This window comes from Heterocephalus glaber, unplaced genomic scaffold (assembly GCF_053883595.1).
Source record: "Heterocephalus glaber isolate CG9 unplaced genomic scaffold, H.glaber_assembly_v1.0 deba00000122, whole genome shotgun sequence".
NCBI classification, from domain to species: domain Eukaryota; kingdom Metazoa; phylum Chordata; class Mammalia; order Rodentia; family Bathyergidae; genus Heterocephalus; species Heterocephalus glaber.
This window is the reverse complement of record NW_028258138.1, coordinates 47,937,354-47,959,607: the sequence shown is the minus strand read 5'-3', so window position 1 is coordinate 47,959,607 and position 22,254 is coordinate 47,937,354. Positions and strand designations below refer to the sequence as shown.

The 22,254-nt window shown below is 35.2% G+C and overlaps 1 pseudogene; it reads left to right on the top strand.

The window, feature by feature from the left end:
- The first annotated feature begins 12,347 nt into the window (after nt 1-12,347).
- Nucleotides 12,348-22,254, top strand: part of LOC147830417 (large ribosomal subunit protein eL37-like) — a 102,959-nt pseudogene continuing 93,052 nt past the window's right edge.

Here is a 22,254-nt window from a genome sequence, read left to right as displayed (position 1 = left end):
GCATAGAATTACCATGTAACCCAACATTTCCACTTAGGTGGAATACAAGAGAACTGAAAATAAATATTTACACAAAAACTTGTACATGAACATTCACAGTGGAGTTATTCATAATGGTCAAAAAGTGGACAAAACCAAGTCCAATTTAAATAGTGGATTCCTTGGAATTCCTTGGAATCATGGATTCCTTAGAATTGTAGACTTTGCAAACTCATGATTTAGTATCTGCTTGATCAACTCTGGATTCTATTACAGCACCTCTTGTTGAAGACAAGATTATAGGCATAACCAATAAGTAAGAAGTTATTCATAGCCTCCAAATACTTAAAAGCACACACAGAGAAGAACAAGAAAATATTACCATGTGAAGTATCACTCAAAGAACTAAACTTGAACATTGTGCCAGTCTTTGAAACAGTCTTCAAAAGTACTCATGATTAATTTCTATAGTCAATGTTATTGAGCACCTACAATGTGCCTGGCACTGACCCAGGCCTTATCCCTTATAGAGCTGATATTATGGTAGGGAAAAGGGTAGAAGGAAAGAAATATATAAATGATTTAATTTGGGAACTTGATTATTGCTACAAAAAATATAAGTTAAGTGAAGAAACAGAGCAAGAGATGCACTGTCTTATGCAAATAGAAAAGTTCTGTGAATGAAGAATTTAAATTGAGACCTAGAAGAAAGCCTAGAAGAGGACAGCAGTGCAAAGAGCTAGCAATAGACTTGTCTTCACAGAGAGATAAGCAATGGTAAAACATGATGGTGGAAATAAATCTTGTCCTCTGCCAAGCCAGGAGACCTTGTCACTGGAGCATAGTGGAGGATGTGACATCTGATGAGACAGAAGAGCTGGGCAGCAACAGTACCCACTACCACAGGGACCTGAGTCTTGTAGGTTAAAATGTAGCATAGAAAATTTATTCTCTGGACAAAATGAAGTTATTAGAGGAATCTAAGAATATAATCTGATTTGCCCTTTTAAAATATCTTCTTGGCTGCTACATAAAATAAAAGATAGGAAAAGCAGTTAAGAGAGTACCACAGAACAGTCAGGAGATAGTGGTGACTTAGTCATAAATGTAAAGATGCAGATTTGGTTACAACAAATCTGAACATATTTTCTGATTCCTTTCAACCTCTTTTCCCCTTCTTTTTTCTAGAGTTTGTCTTTTCCCTGGGCTAAGAAAATATAAGCGTTTGACCTTAGCAAATGGACTGAGAGTTCTTTAAACACAAATACCTAAGAAAGTTAAACAAAATGAAAGTAACAAGAAGACATGCCATGTATTAAATTTCTTTTAGATCATGTACTCTGATTTCTTTAGACACTGGGCACATGGACTAAGGATTATTATTATGGCTGGATTACAGCCTCAAAAAATATAGGTATACCTATGTATACAATCATTGGTTCAGCAGTCATATCTTCTTTATAGCTTATAATCAAAAGCTATTGCTTAACTGTGCTAGTTGTGATTTGCCACTTAAGTCAGAAAAAGAAATGAAATAACATAAAATACATAATTTGTTTCAACAGCTTTTCTATTGGCATTTTCTAAAATCCATACATGCTAACATTTTTGTTAATTGCTTAATACCAGGGTACTTGTCAGAAACAAATATTTGTCCCATTAATTATCTACAATATATCAAGCACTAAAGCACAAGCTGTTTAAGAATTTTTCTGTGATGCTATTCTCATTTTTAATCAACATATTCTAATTATAATAATTTGGAAAGAAACTGTTTAATGACACATTTAGATAGCCAATTTCTGTGTAAAATGATCACTCATTGTGACAGTGTTATGGTTGGGACCTAGAATGTCTTCCAAAAGACTAATTGTACTGAAGGACTGGATAAGAGTTGATGGGTTTTAGGGAAATGATTGAGTCAGAAGGTCTCTGACTTTATCAATGGATTAATTCATTGATGGGTTCATAATTTGTCAGCATTATTGAGAAATGATGGAAATTTAGGAGAGTGAATTGGCTGAAGCAAGTCATTGAATGCATGGCTTGAAAGATTATATCTTGTCCTTGTTTCTCTCTCTCCCTCTCCCTCCCTCTCGCCCCCCTCTCTCTCCCTCCCTCCCTCCCTCTCCCTCTCTCTTCTGTATCTCTTCCAATCTTCCTCTTTCTCCTTCCTCTTCTTTTCTCCATCCCTCCCTCTCTTCTGGCTAAAATGAGTTGAGCAGTTTTCCTTTTCCATGATGCCTCTACCTTGCCACAATCCTAAAATTAAAGGAGCCAGGTGACCACAAACTGAAATCTCTGAACCCACAAGACAAAACTCCTTTAAGTTGTTATTCTCAAGTATTTGTCATAGAGATGGAAAGCTAACACACAAAGATGAACTTGTCAATAAATTATCAACCATTTTTAATACTCACCATGTGTTCAGGACGTTATGATATAAGTGAAGGCAAAGGAGACACAGTGCATACACATACACCAAGGAAAGTTTTGTTGTATTTCTGTGAAATTGGAGCATGAGTTGGCTACCATTACTTCTTGCTTCTTTAAAAAGAGCTATAAACTTCCTAATGATCAAATGATTACCTTTAGTAGTGAAAAGCTAAGGTTTTAAAAATATTTCTACCAACCGTCTTTTCTAAGTATGGAATCCTGTGGTGTTCATGAACACATTTTAAACTTGATGGTGAAGTATGATGTAAAAAAGAAAAGAATATATTTATCCACACAGAATTCGGTGATACTAATGTGTGCCTTGGCATTACTGACTGAATATAGAAAGAAATCACAGCCCTGGTACCCAAACAGAAAATTAAAAATAATTGTTCTATCTTCCCACAAATCCAGATGAGTAAATGTGATCATGAATGAGTCTGGCTCATTCATTTTCTACTTCAAATGCTTCTAATTGAACTGTAAGCAAATTTATTTCATGAGTTAATTCAAATGAGTAAATTAATTTTAGTAAATATATACACTTTATAACCATGTGATTTTTCCTTAATAGATTAGCTGTCTTTTCCCTTAAAGTCCATATGTCTAATGATAAAATAGCTACCCTGCCTTCCCAGTAATTACTATTTTCCTGTTAAATCTTTTTTTAAAGTTTTATTTTTTCTTGTCTTATAATCTCTTTTAAATGGTGAAGTTAGTTCATATATATTTGCTATGATTGCTGACAGTTATGGACTTAAAATTTTCCTTTTTTATATACTCCACCTCTTCCACATTTCTTGCTTTTTATATGCATGTTTCTTATTTTTAAAATTGTGACTTAAACTAGCATTCACGTGTTTCCCCTACCAGTAGCTTTCCCATGCTTTCATAATCTTTTCACACCACACCTATCCACCATCTGGTTGATGTTATGTAGACTATTAATTGGGTTGTTATACAAGTAACTATTGAGTTTTTTGTTTTGTCTTAATTATTTTTTTAAAAACTGCAAACTCTTCCAAAAATTTGGACCATTTATATCCAATCTCCTCTAATATTTATTTCTTTTCCTATTTAAGAACTCTTTCTAAATAATTCCCAATATGGGTCCTTGTGTTGCAAAGTTTGTGGCATTGTGTGCTAGAATACTTATTTTATACACTTACATTTGAATAACGATCCTTATAAGATTAAAATTATAGGTTGAAAGTTCTTATTCAATGCTTTTTTTTTAAAGTTACTGTTATTGGTACACTTTTTATATACACAAAGATCACATTCATCATAAGGAATTTGCACCTATACATAATATATCTTACATCTTCTTTTTTCCTCACGGCTCCATTGTCTTTGTATTCAGTGTTATACAAGTCTGATCTCAGTCCTACTATGATTTCTCTGTAGGTAATCTCTTTTTCACTCTAGAGCATTCAGGAATTTTTCTTTTCCTTTTCTTTTTTTAATCATTTTTATATTTCACTACTATTTACCTATGTGTAAATATTTCCCATATCTCTCTTGTCTGGAACTTATGAAAACTTTTAATTTGAGATTATTCATTTCTATAAATTTTAGAAACTACTTGTCCTGCTCCATTTTCATTTTTCTCTTGAACTCCTCTTATCTAGATATTGGTATTTCTAATTCTATCATATCTCTCGACATTTTTTACTTAAAACATCCTCATTGTTCTGTTTTCATCTCCAAACTAATCTTTCAATTCACCAGTATAGTCTTCAGTTGTATATTAATCTATTATTTGTCTCAATTATTGTGTTCTCACTTAGCTACAGTATTTTTCATACTTATATTTTGATTTGGGTCTTTCTATAATGTTTTGTTTATTTTTCATATTTTTTATTTACTTCCTTATCCTTTTTAGTATAGTCACTATTATTTTCTTCAAATTTGTGATTAATATTTTATTTTCCTGCTTTTGTTGGTTTAGGTTTTTAAATTTGGTGTTTTACCTTGAGATAGTTATCTCTTCAGATGTCCTGTTATCTTGTTTTGTGAGCTCATTAATCCCCTGATGATATCAGCTACTTTACATGTGAATTTATGTTGGGAAGATCTGAGTTACTCTTTGGATATTATAACAATCTAGACACAAGCTCACACTTCTACAGATAAACACTAACTCTCCCAAGTGAAAACCAGGAAGAAAACAAAAAGACTATAAGCCACTTCTTAGTAACAAGATTCTAACACTTATAATAACTACTTTTTGTCTCATACTATAGTCAACCTTCCCAGATCATTTGAAACAATCTTCGTTATGATTAAACTAATATACTTGCAATATGAAATACTGTGAACAAAAAGAAGAGGTGGATGTAAAAACATTGGTAAAAGAAGAGGACCATAATGAAGAAATAGAAACAAAGCAGGAGCCAGGCGTGGGGGCTCATGCCTGTAACCCCAGACTTGGGAGGCTGACGCAGGAGGATCACTGTGAGTTCAAGGCCAGCCTTAACTACATAGTGAATTCAAGGCCAGTCTGAACTACATAGCAAGATCCTGTCTCAAAAAGAAAAAAAGCAGGAAAATATAATAGTACCATTTTTGTAAAATCTGTATGAATATATGTGTTTATAAGGATAGGAAAAGCCTCAATGGATAGATATTTAAAGAGAATTGGCACAAAGGGGTGAAAAGCCAGAAAACACTCCTTTTTTGCTTAATGTAAATTTTAACTGTTTGTACACTTTCTCAGTATTTATGTGGCAGTTGATGAGTCTATACTAAATGGAGAGGCTGGAGTCTTATTACTAGAATGGGCAGAAGATTTAGTCCCCATATAGGATGACATGGTGTTCTTTTTAAATCCCCTCTGTATAATACACATCTCTTTCCCAAGTATAAATACCACAAAAGCAAAAAAAAAATCACTGTACTTTATCCTGGAAAAAATATCACTTTTGGTGACATTTATTAAGTATATAATATATTAATAAATGAATAAATACATGAAATAAAAATTGAAGATCTATAATAAAATCAAAGTTTTCTTCTTTTATTGATTATTTATATAATTATTCTAAATTGAAGGTTGGTCTAACTCCTAAATGAGATAGGAACACTGTGCTCATCTTTATCCATACACTATCAGGGAAGACTTTCTCTGGCTACTATAGGTTTCATCTTCCTTCTCAATCTTCCCTAGAGCAAATTTGGAAGCCTACAAATTGGGCTTCTGCATTAATCAAGGTATTCCACTTTTGTAAAAGGTGTAATCCTTTGAATCCCAGAAGGCCTGTGTTGCAGCTATTCATGGAAAAAGAATTGTTTGCATGAATAAAAGTAAAATAATTTAAAAAATCATAAATTTGGAAATGTAATGACCACTTGTCCAAATATCTATTGAAAGGAAGTTTGTTATTTCTCAAGAAGTTTTAGTACAGGTGGTATCATTTGAAGTCAATAAAAGTGTTGGAACTGGTGTGTTTATCATTGGTTGGTAATCTGTTTGTGATTATAAACCAGTGGCAACCTATCAAACTTATGAAATCTGAAAGCTCTTGTACATTAGAATGATGTTTTTAATGGTGCATAAAATATTTTTATGCTGTTTCTTTGCTTAAAAGAATGTTTATTAAAATTTACAACCTACTGAATTTGGAACACTTAGTAAGAACCCGTCTTACCATGGCACTCAAAATAGGAAAGCATCTTATCAGCATAGTCCTGAATGAAGTCTTATTCAAAATAATTATGACTGATTATTCTAGTTCATTTACAACTATATTTGACTGTTAAAACTTACTTGTGTTTTTAAACATGTACCATCAGCAATGATTTCAAATAACTGGAAATATAAATGAAAATGTGTTATCTGGAATGACTAAGGCAAGTAACAGTGTGGGCTCTGGAATTGGAAAGAACTGCATTTATATCCTAGCTCTACAACTAACCAAGAGTGAAATTTATATAATCTCTCTGAACATCATCTTCTCATATGTAAACTGGAGGTAACAAAGCTTGGTCCCTGGAGTGGTGAAAGAACAAATAAAATTACATTTATGAATGTCTGGCACATCCTAGGCACTCCAAACATGGCAGCAATTACTGCTCTGTCTCTTGCCAATTTTGCCTTTCTTCATGCCTTGCCCACATGTACAAAGGTCTTTAACAGCATTTATCATACACCATTTTCTTTGAACCAACTCACACTCCTAGGAGAGACATGGAATGCAAAGTGGGTGAAGCCAACACCTTCTTTAACTCTTAACTGGGATTTAACACTTACATCTTCTTGTGACAGAAATTCGAATGTCTGGAGAATACTGATTGCTTAACTGAGAATGAGCCACTACCAACAGAATCAGAAAGAAAAGTGACTTTCATGGGGCCTATCCATTTTTCCAGCTGGATAATCATCAGCAATTGTTACCTGCTGTAGTATTAAACAGAGGGAAAGATGAGATATTTAAGGTCAACAAGGCTCAATTCCAAAGAAAAGTAGAAACTAAGTCTCTTTCTTTAAAAAAATGTTTTAAGAGGAAACATAAATTCAGCTATGTTTCTGCTTTACTAAATGAAGGCTAATGTAACAGGAATCTGACTCCAGAGCAGTGATTTTCTGTTTTGTCCACAGGAGCCTTGAGGGACAACAAAACTCTTGTCCATGCATGCACCTTTCTACTCAACACAAAAACAATTAATAACAGTGAAATAAATACAATGTAAAATAAATCTAGGAAGCCAATCTTTTTTTATACTTAAATTCAGTCACTGCTTGAGAGTGTATATAGGTTTGTGTGTGTATATGTGATTAACCACATCATTTCAGAGAAGTTTAAGAAAATGCAACTTTTCCATAATAATGCTTTTTTAGTAATTTTTACACAGGGAATTAATTTCTCTATTTAATTACATTAAAGTATACTATCAAAGACATATTACCAATAACTCTTTCTGCCCAAACTCAGAGACTATAAGGTCTAAAAATTAAAAGTTTTAAACTATAAAAAATTGAACTCTAGAAATGAATGCTTATAATAAATGCAAGTCTTCATTACAACTTACAACAGGATTTACTAGAAACAAATCTATGAATAACTAACAATTACAATTATATTTTCAGAATTTAATGGCCCTGAATCCTGATCTATGTTACTCAGAAATCTCAGAATGGGTCCCTACTCTTCCCACTGGGAAGACTCAGTGAAGAAGAGAAAAGGTAAAGTTATAATTTATCACATTTACATTGCAACAGAAGAAAATCATATGTTCATCTCAGCAGCTTCAGAAAAAAACATTTTAATTCAGTATGGATTCCTGACACAGCCTTAGTGAACTAGGTCATAAAAAAATTCACAACTGCCACAGAGCATGTGCAAAAGCCTCCTGTCAACACCACAGGTTAAAATTGAAAACATATCTTCCATTATCAGGGACAAATTAAAAATATCTGCTATTACCACTCCTTCCATACTATACTGGCGATCTTCACCAGTACAGGGATACCAGTGAAATACATAAAATATGTACATACTCAAAAATAAGAAACAAAATGCTCTGTAGTACAGGCATTGTGATTGAATTTATAGGAAGACCAAATGCAATCATAATAATGCAACACATTATTAGAATTAATAACACAATTTTTCAAATGCCACATAAAAGTAAACACAGTCACCTTTTATATCTCCTTCTACAAACATGGATTCAACCAACCACATTAAAAATATTTTTTAAAAATGCTTCTGGACAGTTTCCCTTGTCTTTATTACTAAAATATGAAGCGGAACAGCTATTTATATAACATTTACATTTTATTACTGATCAAAAATAATCTAGAGATGATTTAAAATATATGAGATATGCATAGGTTATATGCAAATACCACACAATTTTACGAGATTTGAGCACTTGAAGATTTTGGTATCTACAGGGATCCCAGAATCAATCCCCTTGAGCAGTGAAGAATTACTGTATACAAAAGTGATACATACAGCCATCTACTAATACCCATGCAGTCAATCTGTTTATAATTTTTATAAAGATATCACGCAGACATATATATTTTTGCCAAGAAATATTTTATATATATATTTACATATGTACCATTTACATAAATTAATTGGTATTCTTCTATTTGCATTCTTTTTTTTTTTTTTAAATGTGGGCCTGACTAAACATTTAGTCAGGAATGAGGTAAAAATGGTGCTATGAAATTTGAGACTGGGTCATAAAAAGAATGGCTTCTGCCAGACACTTCCTCTCTTAGATCATTCAGTTTGGGGAAAGCCAGCCACTTCATTTAAGGACACCTAAGCATCTTTGGAAGAGACTCCTATACGGAGGAATAGAAGCCTCTTGTCAACACCCAGTACCAAGTTGCCTGGCAGTGAGGGAACCAGTATAGCCTCAACATCTTGACTGCAACACCATTTCTAACCTCGTGTTAGAAATCCAAGCCTACCCTCTCGCATGTTCTTGATCCATGATGAAACTGTGAAAGATAATAAAAATTTATCATTATCTTATATCACTAAATTTTACAACAGAGCAATAGCACATTGTGTGACCCCCAACACCTTTGAAAGATGGAAAATATTACTATGGTCACATTAAAGGTGCAATAAGAGTGGAAGAAAGACCTCAGAGAGCATACTCAAGGTCACACAATGGGGATGAGTGACTGAGGGAGATAGGACTCAAACACAATCAGGTTTCAGAGATTGTACTTTCAACTGTGATATAATACCACATTACATTTCACTCCCAAAGTCTCAACAGACTTAATATTTTGGTCAGTCCTTTTTCACACTAAATACCTGTCTGCTGTAGATTTCCAATTTCCAGATTGTATAAGGCTAAGTGGTTATCTGAAACTTGTGAGCCAGTTCTAACAGGGACTTCTCTTTCTTCTTGTTTCTTCTCTTCTTGTTTGGATCTACCTTCCCTGGCCTCCATACTACCCTCTTTGTTTGGAGAATAAAATTTCCTCTTTTCCAAAATCAAGAAAAGAAAATACTGATTATTTTGCCCCAAAGGCTGATTTATTATTTTGTCCAAATCCAAGTTATTAAAAAAAATCAAAACACATTTTAGAGATATTCCTGGAAAGCAATATCTTCATTTAAGTATTCCAGCATTTATTTGTCTGCTAATAAGCAAATGCTTTATTCTGGGATGCTTCTGACATTTATTCAGTACCTAAATTCCATCAAGAAGGATGCTATGTCAGATGTGTTCTTTACTTCATCCAGAATCTTCATCCTATATCCATAGTTCTTATCTGCCTATTAGGAAGTAAGCAAAATTCATTAGATTTTGCATCAGATACACATGAAGGGTAGCATTGCTTTTAGATCACTATAGCAAAATACCCAAGATAGTCAACTTATAAAAACAACAGTTTATTTAGGCTCATAGTTTTGGAGGCTCTGGTTCATGACTGTTTTTTTCTTTGCTTTGTGCCCACATCATATCATGGTGGGTGTGTGCGGGAGAACATAAAACATTTACTCATGAGCCAGGAAGCAGAAGAGCAAGGGGCCAGGGTCCCAAAGTCTCCTTCAAGCTTATGCTTTCAATGACCTAAAGACTTCCCCTTAGGTCTTACCTCTTAAAAATTCCACTACTTCGTAATAGTGCCACCTTCAAGTTCAAGCCTTTAACTCATGGCCCTTTTGGAGGGGCAAGCATTCAAGATCTAAGCTGTCTCAAGAAGTCTTTTCCTTTGATAACTTTTTTCACCATCTCAATTTTCTAGGGTAAATCTTTTAGTTAACACTCTAATTGAGAGTATGTAAACAAAAAAGTTTTAGACCATCACATGTTTGAAAAATCCTTTCTTGAAGTTTGTGCCGCAGGCGTCGCTGAGCGCCCCGGAGAGTGAGTGTGGCAGCCGCATGGCAGGAACCAGCGGCGGTGGCGCCCCATAGCGGCGGGCCGCAGCAAGTGTGCCCCAAGATCAAGCGGGAGGCGGTGCCCTGCTCCCTCTACTGGCTCCTGTAGGCCCCCTTGGGCTCTGGGCCGCCACTCCACTCAGCAATGGGCACCAGCCAAGCGCACATGACTTCACCCTGGGGCGGCAGCTCCCGAGCAGGACTAACCCGACCAGAGGTCCCGAGGAACTGCTGAGCACCAGGGACTGTCCCCCTGCCCTGCCGCTTCCCCCAGGATTCCATCCCCATCCGGGACCCAACTACCCAGCCTTCCTCTCTGACCAGACGCCGCCGCCCATCCCACCACTTCACTACCAAGAGCTCATGCCACCCTGTTTCTGCCTGCCGGAGGAGACCAAGCCAAAGAGAGGAAGAAGGTCGTGGCCCTGGAAAAGGACAACCACCTACACTTGTGATTATGCAGGCTGTGGCAAGACCTATACAAAGAGTTCTCACCTCAAGGCACACCTGCGAACCCACACAGGTGAGAAGCAGTACTGCTGAGACTGGGATGGCTTCAAGTGGAAGTTCCTGCAAACACATGGAGGAGCAACGCCCTTTCCAGTGCCAGAAGTGCCACCGGGCCTTCTTCAAGTCGGGCCACCTCGCCTTACACACGAAGCAGCACTTTTAAATCCCAGAGTGGAAATGAACTGCACTGCCAGGAGAGAATTCAGTCTTTTTTAAAACCTTTTGTATTGTCCTCCCCCAAGGGGAGGAGCCCAGCTGGCAAGCTCTACAATCATGGTCAAGTTCCCAGCAGGTCAGCTTGTGAGTGGATAATCAGGAGAAAGGAGAAATCCAAAAGAAAAACACAAAAAACAAAAAACAAAGAACAGATGGAATCTGTGACCGGATCTTCTATCATTCCGGTTCTAAGTCCAACTTGAACATGCCCAGACTTACAAAATGCCATGGGAGAGACTGGAAGTAGTGGCTATCAGGATATAAATTAGATCTTTGAGTTGGGGAGGGAGACAAGACCCAGATTTTGTTTTTTGTGTTTTGAGATAGGGTCTCACTATTAGTTCAGACTGGCCTTGAACTCACTTTGTAGCCTAGGCTGGCCTCACAGTAATCCTTGTGCCTCAGCCTCCCGAGTGCTGGGATTACAGGTATGTGCCACCATGCCCAGATAATTTGTATATTTGTAAACTAGGAAGTAAAGAAATGAACATTTTGTGGAGTTTGTATTTTGCATACTCAAGGTGAGAAATAAGTTTTAAATAAACCTATAATATTTCATCTGAAAATAAATTTAGCCCATGTTGTTTCCTTATCATGACTTGGCTCTATAATACTTTCTCAGAAAAGTGGGCTCATTGACAACCCATTTTTGGGTCCCCTCCTGTCTCTCAGGAGCTATCTCTCTCAATAAAGTTTCCTACTCTTAACCTCAAAAAAAAGAAAGAAAAAGAAAAATCCTTTCTTCCTAACTTCTGATTTGATTGATAGACTAGGTATAAAATTTTAGATTAAATATCACATTTTTTAATGTTTTGAACGGAGTACATATAATCTTCTAATGTTCAATGATTGACAATGACAGCTCTGATGCTGATATGATTCATATTCCTTTGGAAATGTTCTTCTGTGTGAAGATCTTTTTAATATTTTCTCTATTTGGGTGTTCTTAAATTTTAGAAGAAAATTTTAGATACTAGTTTTTGTTTATAAACCATATTATTCTGAAATCTAAAGATTCATAGCTTTTATTTTGTCTCTTAGCCTATCTTCTCTTCTTTTCACATTCTAGATTTCCTAAAATTTGTTACCCAGTGTTTTGCTGAATTTTTTAACATATATGATGGTTAATTTCAGTTAATTTAGCTAGGTCATAGTACACATAGATATTCGGTCAAAAACTAGTCTCAATATTGTGAAGGTATTTTTGGATGATATTAGCATTTAAATAAGTAGACTTTGGGTCAGGCAGATTACTCTCCATAATGTAAGGGAATTTTCCAATCTTTTGAAGGCCTCCCTCCAAGAAAAGAAGAATTCTGGTTCTAGATTTTCTTTAGATTCAAGATGCAGCATCAGCTCTTCCCTGAGTCCCTAGACTGCTTCACACACCTTGAAAGTTTGAATTTTCCAACTTTCACAGGTGAGCCATTTCATTAAAATATCTCTTTCCTTCCTTCCTTCTTCTTGGCCTCCCTTTATTTTTTGCTGTTTTTGTTCTCACTGTTTTTCTTCCAATATGGTTGTGGTACTTAGTTGCCATTTGTATTGATGGAGGAAGAACAAGACAAATGGACAAGTTTCCAATATATGTAATGCTCCTATTTTCTTTCCAAAGGAGCTTAGCTCAAAAAGAATGGCACACAGCTCCTTTTCTGAGACATTCAAATATCTGACACGGTGTTCTCTTCAACCTTCCTTACTTTCCCACTGTACAACCCAGGGTAGTTCCTCAGGATGAGAACGAAAAGAGACTCTTTGACTAATCTGTGTGGTTTTGCTTTTGCCCTCATTTTTATGGGCCCTGGCTTTTGCAATTAAAAAGTTAAGAGCATTAATCTTAAATTCTCTGATTGTGATAAAACATTTCTTTAGAGCAATGGATGTCTCATTAGACTCTTTTGCATGTTAAAAGCCTCAGAATCATAAATAAAAGCAATACTGGGCAACACAATCCTACGTGGTTGCTAGCTCAAAGTATCGTCCCAGTCATGGAACTCAGACACTAGAACTGAATAGAGATAATACATTCTTCACTACTTCACATATTGTCACCAAGTTTTTCCAATGCTTCTTTTTAGAAGATGCCCATTTTCCAAAATTTGCTATTGTAATGCTATTGTATGTTACATTTTAGCCAGAATAGGAAGACTGAACTATATTTCTAACTCTGTTTTGCCTTACTGAAAATACAAGAGCATCATCCAGTGGCAAAACTGTAACTGAAAAATTTTCAATTTACATAAATTGGATACTATTTCAACATAGAGGGAAAAAATATTTTCCTGTTCTGTTTTCTTAATGAGGTTTCCAGACAGAATTGTAGGAAATTTAAATGGCTGCTTATTTTTCAGCTTCCTTTGAAACTTCCCAGACCCAGTGATTCCAAAGTCCTCTGTATCTGACTTCTGAAGACTGATGTCAAGAATGACTGACTGTTTTATGAATACAGAAAGTTGGCTGTAAGAAAATTCTGAGAGACAGGGTTATGAGTAAATTAAGCCATGAAGTATTGTTATTCTTTCTCCTGAAAAAAGTATCTTTGTATCATTCCCTCATTACTCTGGCCTTAGGACACTTAAACATAAAGCCATTTTAAAACAATGCAGTCAGTTAAAGTCTCTTATTGAAGAATCTTTCCTTTTTGTTTAGAAGAGATGTGTTATGTGCATTTTTAAAATTCTGTTTAATTGAGATCATTATTGGTGTTTTATAGATTTATCTTGGTATTTTAATATAATTATAAGCAATGTTTATAATTCCACGGAGCTTGGAAATTGTAATGCACTAAAAAAATCACGAGGCCTCAAAAGGGCATATAGTTCCTTCCAAAATTTCCATTGTCTTACTGTAATCTAATAGTAGTTTCACCTAAACTTTCTGACTTACAAGTGCAACTCATGAAATTATCTAGGCTCACCATCAGTCCAGTTGACCAGGAACATTTGAAGTCGATATTACTGAGTTACTAACTTGGTAGAAATTTAAGGCTTAGAAACAAGAGATTTTTGGCCAAGATAGTATTTCTACGAGACATGTCCTCTAGTTTTCCTTAATAACGAGGGTTTAGCATGAAAGAAATCTTAGAATTACTGCATTGTAATAGTACAAAAGTCTAGTCAGACTATTCAATTAGTATAAAGATGCTTAAAAACAAAATGCAAAATTACTCTTGGTAATTTTGTATGTTGTAAAGTTTACAATTGGGGAAAAATAAAGTTTTTAAGATTATCCAGAGAATCTATAACAACTATTGGGAAGAGGCAATACTGGTCTCTCCTTGATGGTCATTGCTACAACTATTCTCTGATATTTGAGCCAAGAATTAGTAATACCCATGTTTGGATGAAAGCTTGTTTACAAACATACTGTGAACTTCATCTGCACTATTCCTTTTGTACAATGTCATGATATTGGGAAGATTTGGGGTAAATAAATTCATGATCGGGTAGGAATCTCATCCTCTTCATCTGGGTCCTATATGACCCTCATCTTTGACTTGTTTTTTCATCGTCATATTTTTGGAAAACACTTGAGACATTTACATGCTCACCAAAAATGGCCAGCCAGCTATGAAGTTGGTGTTCACACTTGTGACAGCCCATCTCTCATTTGATTCTTATTACTAATAAAACCCTCATATCAGGCCCAGTTACAGCAATGTCAGTTTTTTCTCCTGCAGACTTTCAGGGACTTGGGCCAAAATGTGTAACAGTGCTTATTGTGAAGAGAACAATAAGATCTTTCCATGCTAGTTAGCAATTAAGGAAAAAAAAAACACTAAATATTTTTGAGCTTCAGTTGATTACAAAATCACTAGAAATATAATAGGGCTAAATTCACCTCCTATGCTCCCTATGCGGGAATTTGGTGCCAAATAACTATATATGCTCAGTGAGATGGAGACAGAGTTAGAAGGGCTCATAGAATTTCACATGATTGTGCTCCATCTCTGGCTTCACTTCTACTAGTGACATTACTTTTGTCACTAACTTGACATTTTTCCATTTCTATGAGGAATATTTTGACTCAAATATTTTGTTACTTCATTTTTAAATCTCCCTGAAAGGATACTTATTTTCTATACTGGCAACATTTTACTGTGCACCTTTCTTGAAAATTCTGATCCTTATTTCTGCAAGTTCAGGGGATTTAGTTGGTGCCACAAACAGCAAGTAACAAACATACTAAGTCTGTTATACCTCATTATAAATTCATGAGTAATTTCTTTACATAAACAATCACAAGTACTATTTAACATTTTAACTCCTTTGTTCACCTTCATGTAGATTATTTTATTAGCATTTACTTCAAACCAGAAACTTTTTAAGAATTAATTTAGAAAATGAATCTTTCTGGGAGAAACTGAAATATATATTTTAAAAGATGATGACACTGTATATTGTCACATTGTTTCCTCAGATAGTTGAAGAAGTATTACTATTGGTCACTTCAGTGATATCCATAGACTTCTTAGCTTTAAATATTTACTGAGACCCTACTGTGTACTATGCATTAAGTATTATGTAAATATATCACTCCCCCATCAATGAGCAAATAGATAAAAGATTAGAAATTTTAGAAACAATCTTATACAAAATAAAATAAAGGAAGAAAGAAATTTTAAAAATTGTAAGATGAACACCAAAGTAATTCCTAGGGCCCACTGGATTGAGGTAAATAATTTTATTGACAATATTATAATACAAGTATTAGTCTAAATGGAAATATTTTTCTCCAGGTTTGACATTCTTCCAGATTTGAAATTATTGGGACCACCTAACAAAAATAAGAATCCTCCCCCACCTTTCTTGGAAATTTGAGGAAGTACAGACTTTGATGAAATGTCTTTGGCAATGTCAGTGACAGGCAGTTTTTCAAGTTGAATTGGAGATGAGTCAAATTGAAAATAAATATAACTCTTGTGCCAAGACACTCAATCCAAACTACCCATTTCCATGTGGGAACAATAAGTAGGCACAGTAGATTTCACTTTGAACAAATTTTAATTGAGCTGACATTATAGGGCCTTACTAGCTGTGTCTTGTTATAAAAAATATATTTGAGGGTACCAAAAGTATGGCAGCTGAACAAGAGGAAAGTGTTTAAATAAATTCCCACATGCTTCTTCTACATTACCACATTCAGTTACAGGGCTATAAGTACAGTGCTTTTATAACTGGATGATACCCAATTTAGTGAATCTTAGTTAATGTTTCTGAATTTGTGGTCAAATATTCTGGCCATTTGCAACAGAACTTCTATTAAAATTGTTAAATGAATGCATAAATAATAGCTTCCTCAGTTAAAGACTTTATTAATGTTAGAGATCAACTTGATTGGATTAAGAGACTCCTAGAGAGGCAATTGGATCATAAGGATGCCACATTCATCAGTGGATCAATCTAATAATTTTCTTAGCTGAATGAGATGTTAGGAGATACAGTCTAGTTGGAGGATGTGGGCCACTGGGGGCGAGCCTTTGGAAAGTGTATTTCTCACTGATGTTCTTTTTGTATGCTCTGCTTCCTGGCAGCCATGGATTGAGCAGATTTTCTCCACCTTGTCCTTGCCCCATGATCTGTCTCTGCCTTAGAGCCAAGCAACCTCTCAACTGCTCCTCCTTTAAAGAATGAGTATTGAGTGTTTTGCCTCAGCAACTGGAGAGCTGACTGATACATTAACAATTTTCAACTCAGTTTCAATTACTTTCCTGATTACCTAGATTAAAGTGTCTTATATATACACTAGTAGAAGTAAAATTTAAGTTGAAACCTGAAAAATGATTGAAAGATGTAAAACAGCTAACCAAAGGAAAATAAAATAGTATCTAAACAAAGGCAATGGCATATCTAAAATAATTAAGATTGAACATATTAAATCAACAAATTGAAATTAGTTCAATAGTGCTGGATGATAGAGTTAAAAATATGAAAGTATGACCATGGATATAACTGAGAATTAATAAGGAATAGGTAGAAGAGAGATTTATACCAAGTTAAGCAAGTTTGGACTTCATCTTTTTAATCATTGCTTTTTTAAAAATGACAATCAGACATATTTTTAAAAGTTTATCCTGGATGCTACATGGAAAATGTATGAAAGATGGAAATGGTATAAGGTAATGTTGGAATGATAACTAGGACAATAGAATTGATAGTTGAACTAGTGTAAAAAATGTCAATATCATATTCAAGATTTTTCTTCTTCTTGGTGACTATGGATGACTGGAATTTGGCAACAGAGCATTGCCCACAGAGACCACCCCAATGAAGCAGTGACTTGATGAAGAAGAGTGATGAAGCAATGACTTGAGGGAAACATGGGCCCTTGAAGCAATTTTTCCACTAGGCTACAATATTTACTTTGGACTGTTATGTGACATTAAAAAATATTCTTTGTTCTTTAAGTGATTCTTTGGGGGGGTCTGCTTGTTATTTTATCCACTTTCATTTTTTCAAATAAACATGATTTCCTTATTTGTCATTGGGAGTATGACTGCCCAGAGAAAGCCTGTGCAATAAAAGAAGCAGAAAATATTTAACAAATGGGAGTAGAAAAACAACAACTAAAGATGGTGAGCTATATATAGTAAGAGATGAAGAAAAATTCTGAGTGATTTATCTAACAAGAAGAAAGGAAATTTTGCATGAGATAATGGTATATCAGCATTTTATTTTCAGAAATAGTGAGATTTTGGATTTACATAAGTACTAATAATGTTTTGTTACATAAGAAACAATCACTGCACTTTTAATACATAGGGAACTTCTGCTTTTAGCCATGATTTGGCTTCAGACTTGCTTCTATAATAAACAACTAAAAAACTGAGTGAAGTAACATTGCAATTATTTCTGGTATGGACAGCAGAAAGTGCAAAACTGATTCTTGAGAAAAAGGGGCCATGAGATATGAACTTTACATTTGCCTTACCTTTCTTACTGGAGGAACTTTTGTGACTGCAGTGAAAGTTATTAATGCCTAAGTGTAGTCAACACTCACTGAACTCAGGAGAAAGACAGAAGAGACAGACTCTGCCACTGCGATGGACACTTGTGAGATTAAGGTATCAAAAAAGGCTGTATAAGGCAGAGACAGGAGTCAGTGTGGTTGCAGAAAACAACTCTAGATGAGTGAGTGAGTGCATCAAGGATGATATTTAAATAAAACCATAATGTTGCCTGCTGTGGATGGATAAATAGACTTACAATAAAAATATTCAAAAACAACTGAGAAAAATAAACCAATAATTGCCTCTAAAAAGGGAAGAAAAGAAATGTATTGGGGTCAAATGAAGCTTCAACTATATCTGCAGTGCTTCTTAGAAGAAAATCATTTTTAATCCTGTTAAATGAGTCTATATTCCCATAATTTTTTATACTTGAAGTACTGTCTAATTTTTAAGATGTAAAAATCAGTATGGCTTTCTATTTTGGCTCATGACAAAGTAACAACCTCAGATTTAACCTCATTCTTTAAACGATTAGAAACTGTGCAAAATGTATGAATCTATTTTTTTCAAGATCTAGACAACAGACAGCAAAGGATTGTGTTAGTGTAGTGTATGAGAGAAGAAAAGCAAGATGAGCCCCACAGTTGCTCCAATTTTTTGCCTAGAGGCAATTTCCTGACCACAGATTCCATACAAGAAAATAGTGAACTGGCCAAACTAAGGAGATGAAGATTACAGTTCAGGAAGAGAAGATGATGAGTAATTATAGACCAGACTGTCATAAAGGACACAAATATACCTAAAAATGTCTCCAGAAATGTTCATAATAATCACATAGATCTCTTCCATTAAGCAGATCTAATTCTAGTGAAATTTCATAAAGGCAGGTAAAGTACAACTGGGAAATAGAATATGTGCTGCCAAAGCAAGCACACAACTGGGAAATAGAAACTGAGCAATTCCCAGAGCTCATACAAGAAACTGAATTTTGATATCAGAATGAAGAGTTCTTAGAGATAAACCAGGCATTCAGTGAAGACCTCAGAGGTGTGAGGCTTTGAAAATACAGCTGAACTAGCAGGAGAATTCTGAGTGAAGGTCACTTTAGACTTGCTCTAGAAAACTTACAACTAGACCTACCGAGGGTCTAACTTACAAACAAGCAATTTAACTGCCCATCAAAACAAAGCCCAATGCTGTTAAGGAAGGCAACAATATCTATATACTTAGACACATAAAATTCATACTGTTCAGCAGCCAATAAATTTTACCAGACATGACAAAAATCAAGTAATGATGGCCCACAATCGGTGAGAAAACTCAGTCTATAAAACACAGATAAAAAATAGAATATTTGAAAGAACTAATAAAAAATGTGTTCAGAGAAACTAATACATGATATTCAGGTATTTAAAAGGAAAGATAAATGTAATGAGAGGAGAAATAGATTTTTTTTTTTTTTTTTTTTTTTTGGTACTGGGGATTGAACTTGGGACCTTGTGCTTTCGAGGCAGGTTCTAGAACCACTGAGCTAAATCCCCGGCCCAAGAAATAGATTTTTTAAAAAATTTTCTTATTAAATTCTTTTATTGGTACATTGTAGATATACAACACAATTACATTTCTCATTGGGAATTGTACCTTTACATAATGCATCTTGGTTCTTATTTTTTCCCCATTCCTAGCCCTCCCTTCACCCCCTCCACCCTTCCCTATTTACAAAGACTTTATTTCCATTTTTTCCATTTCTCAGCATTTTTCCTTTCCCTTCTTTCCTTTCCCCTGCCCCTCCCACTACCCCTACCCCTTTGGACCTTTTCTTCCTATTTTACATTATCGCTTATTCATTCTAATCATTGGTACATTTTAGGTATACAATATAATGACATTCATCATTGGAAATTTGCACTTTTACATAGTCTCTCTTGGTTCTTATTTTTCACCCTTGACCATCACTCCATTAAACCCCTCCATTTCTCCCTATTTACAAAGATTTTGATCCTATTTTTCCATTTTCTCATATTAATCCCATTCCCTTCTATCCTTTCCCCTAGCCCTCCCACTTCCTTCCCCTTTGCCCCTTTTCTTCCTATTTCACATTACCTATTATACATTTTACTTTTTATTTACACTTTCACTTTCTCACACCAGAGAAACTATTCGGTGTTTATACATGTGTGTCCTATTTATTTCACTTAAGAGTATTGCCTCAATGTGCATCCACTTAGCTATAAATGTCTCTAATTTCTCATTTTTTATGGCTGAATAGTACTCCATTTTATTTTAAAAAACACATTTTCTTTATCCAGTCTTCAGTTGATGGGCATTTGGGCTGTTTCCAAGTTTTAGCTATTACCAACTGTGCTGCTATGAACATGGGCACACATATATCACTGTGGTATGATTCTTTTAATTCTTTGGGGAAGATCCCCAGCAGTGGAATAGCGGGATCAAATGGGACTTCCAGTCCTAGTTCTTTGAGGTATCTCCATACTGATTTCCACAGTGCTTGCACCAGTCTACACTCCCACCAGCACTAGAGCAGGGTTCCTCTTTCCCCACAGCCCTGCCAGCATTTGATATTGGTTGATTTCATGATAGCAGCCATTCTTTCTGGAGTGAAGTGGAATCTCAGCCTTGTTTTCATTTGCATCTCTCGAATGACCAGTGATGTTGAACATTTTTTCATGTATTTATTTGCTGTTTCTAATTCTTTGTCTGAGAAATGTCTGTTCATTTCAGACGCCCATTTTTGGATTGGGTCTTTAAATTTGGGAGGTCTGATCTTTTTAAGTTCTTTATAGATTCGAGATAGTAGACCTTTGTCTGAGGAAGAGCAGGGGAAGATGTTTTCCCACATTGTGGGTTGTCTCTTCACACTGCTGGTGGTTTCTCTTGCTGTGCAGAAGCCTTTTAATAAGAAGAGATCGCACTTGTTGATTGTTTGTGCTAGTTCACAGGCAACTGAGGTTTTGTAAATAAAATCTTTTCCTACACCGATGTCTTCAAGGGTTCTACCTAACCTCTGTTCCAACTGGTACAGAGTTTCTATTTTAATATTTAGATCTTTAATCCATTTTGATTTTAGTTTAGTGCATGGTGAGAGATACAGGTCTAGTTTTAATCTTTGGCAAGTTGAAGCCCAATTTTTCCAGCACCATTTATTAAAGAGGCTATCTTTCCTCCAGTGAGGGTGTTTGGCTCCTTTGTTGAAGATGAGATGGCAGAGTGTGTCTGGCATTGTTTCTGCATCTTCTAATCTGTTCCACCGGTCCTCAGGTCTGTTTCTTTGCCAGTACCATACTGTTTTTATCACAGCAGCTTTGTAGTAGAGTTGCAGGTTGGGGATTGTGATACTCCCTGTCATGTCTTTGTTACCTAGAATTGCTTTTGCTATTCTGGGTCGCTTCTTGTTCCAAATGAATTTTTGGATTGTTTTCTCAAGGTCCATGAAGTATACTGCTGGGATCTCAATTGGAATTGCATTAAATCTATATAGCAGTTTTGGAAGTATGGCCATTTTCCTTATATTAATCCTTCGTACCCAGGAGCAGGGGATGTCTGTCCATTTTCTGATATCATCTTCAATCTCTCTTTTCAGAGTGCCATAGTTTTCAGAGAAGAGGTCTTTGATTTCTTTTGTTAGGATGATTCCTAGGTATTTCAGTTTTTTGGATGCTATTGTGAAAGGAATTATTTGCCCTATTTCTCTCTCAGTGAGTCTGTCATTTGTGTAGAGGAAAGCTATTGATTTTTGTGTGTTGAGCTTGTAACCAACTACTTGACTGAATTTGGTTATTAAGTCTAGAAGACTTCTGGTGGACTTCTTGGGGTCTTCCATATAGAGTATCATGTCATCTGCAAATAATGACAATTTGACTTCTTCATTACCTATCTTTATTCCTTTTATTTCTTTCTCTTGTCTAATTGCCGTGGCTAATGTTTCCAGAACTATATTGAACAAGAGTGGTGATGGTGGGCATCCTTGTCTTGTTTCTGATTTGAGTGTGCAGGATTTCAGTTTTTGACCATTTAGTATGATATCGGCTGTTGGTTTTTCATAGATGGCTTCTATCAGTTTGAGGTAGAGACCATCTATTCCAATTTTTTGTAGGGGTTTTATCATAAATTCATGTTGGATTTTGTCAAATGTTTTTTCTGCATCTATGGAGATAATCATATGGTTTTTATCCTTGGCTCTATTGATATAGCATATTACATTGATTGATTTTCATATATTGAACCATCCCTGCATCCCTGGGATGAATCCCACTTGATCAGGGTGTATGATCTTCTTGATAT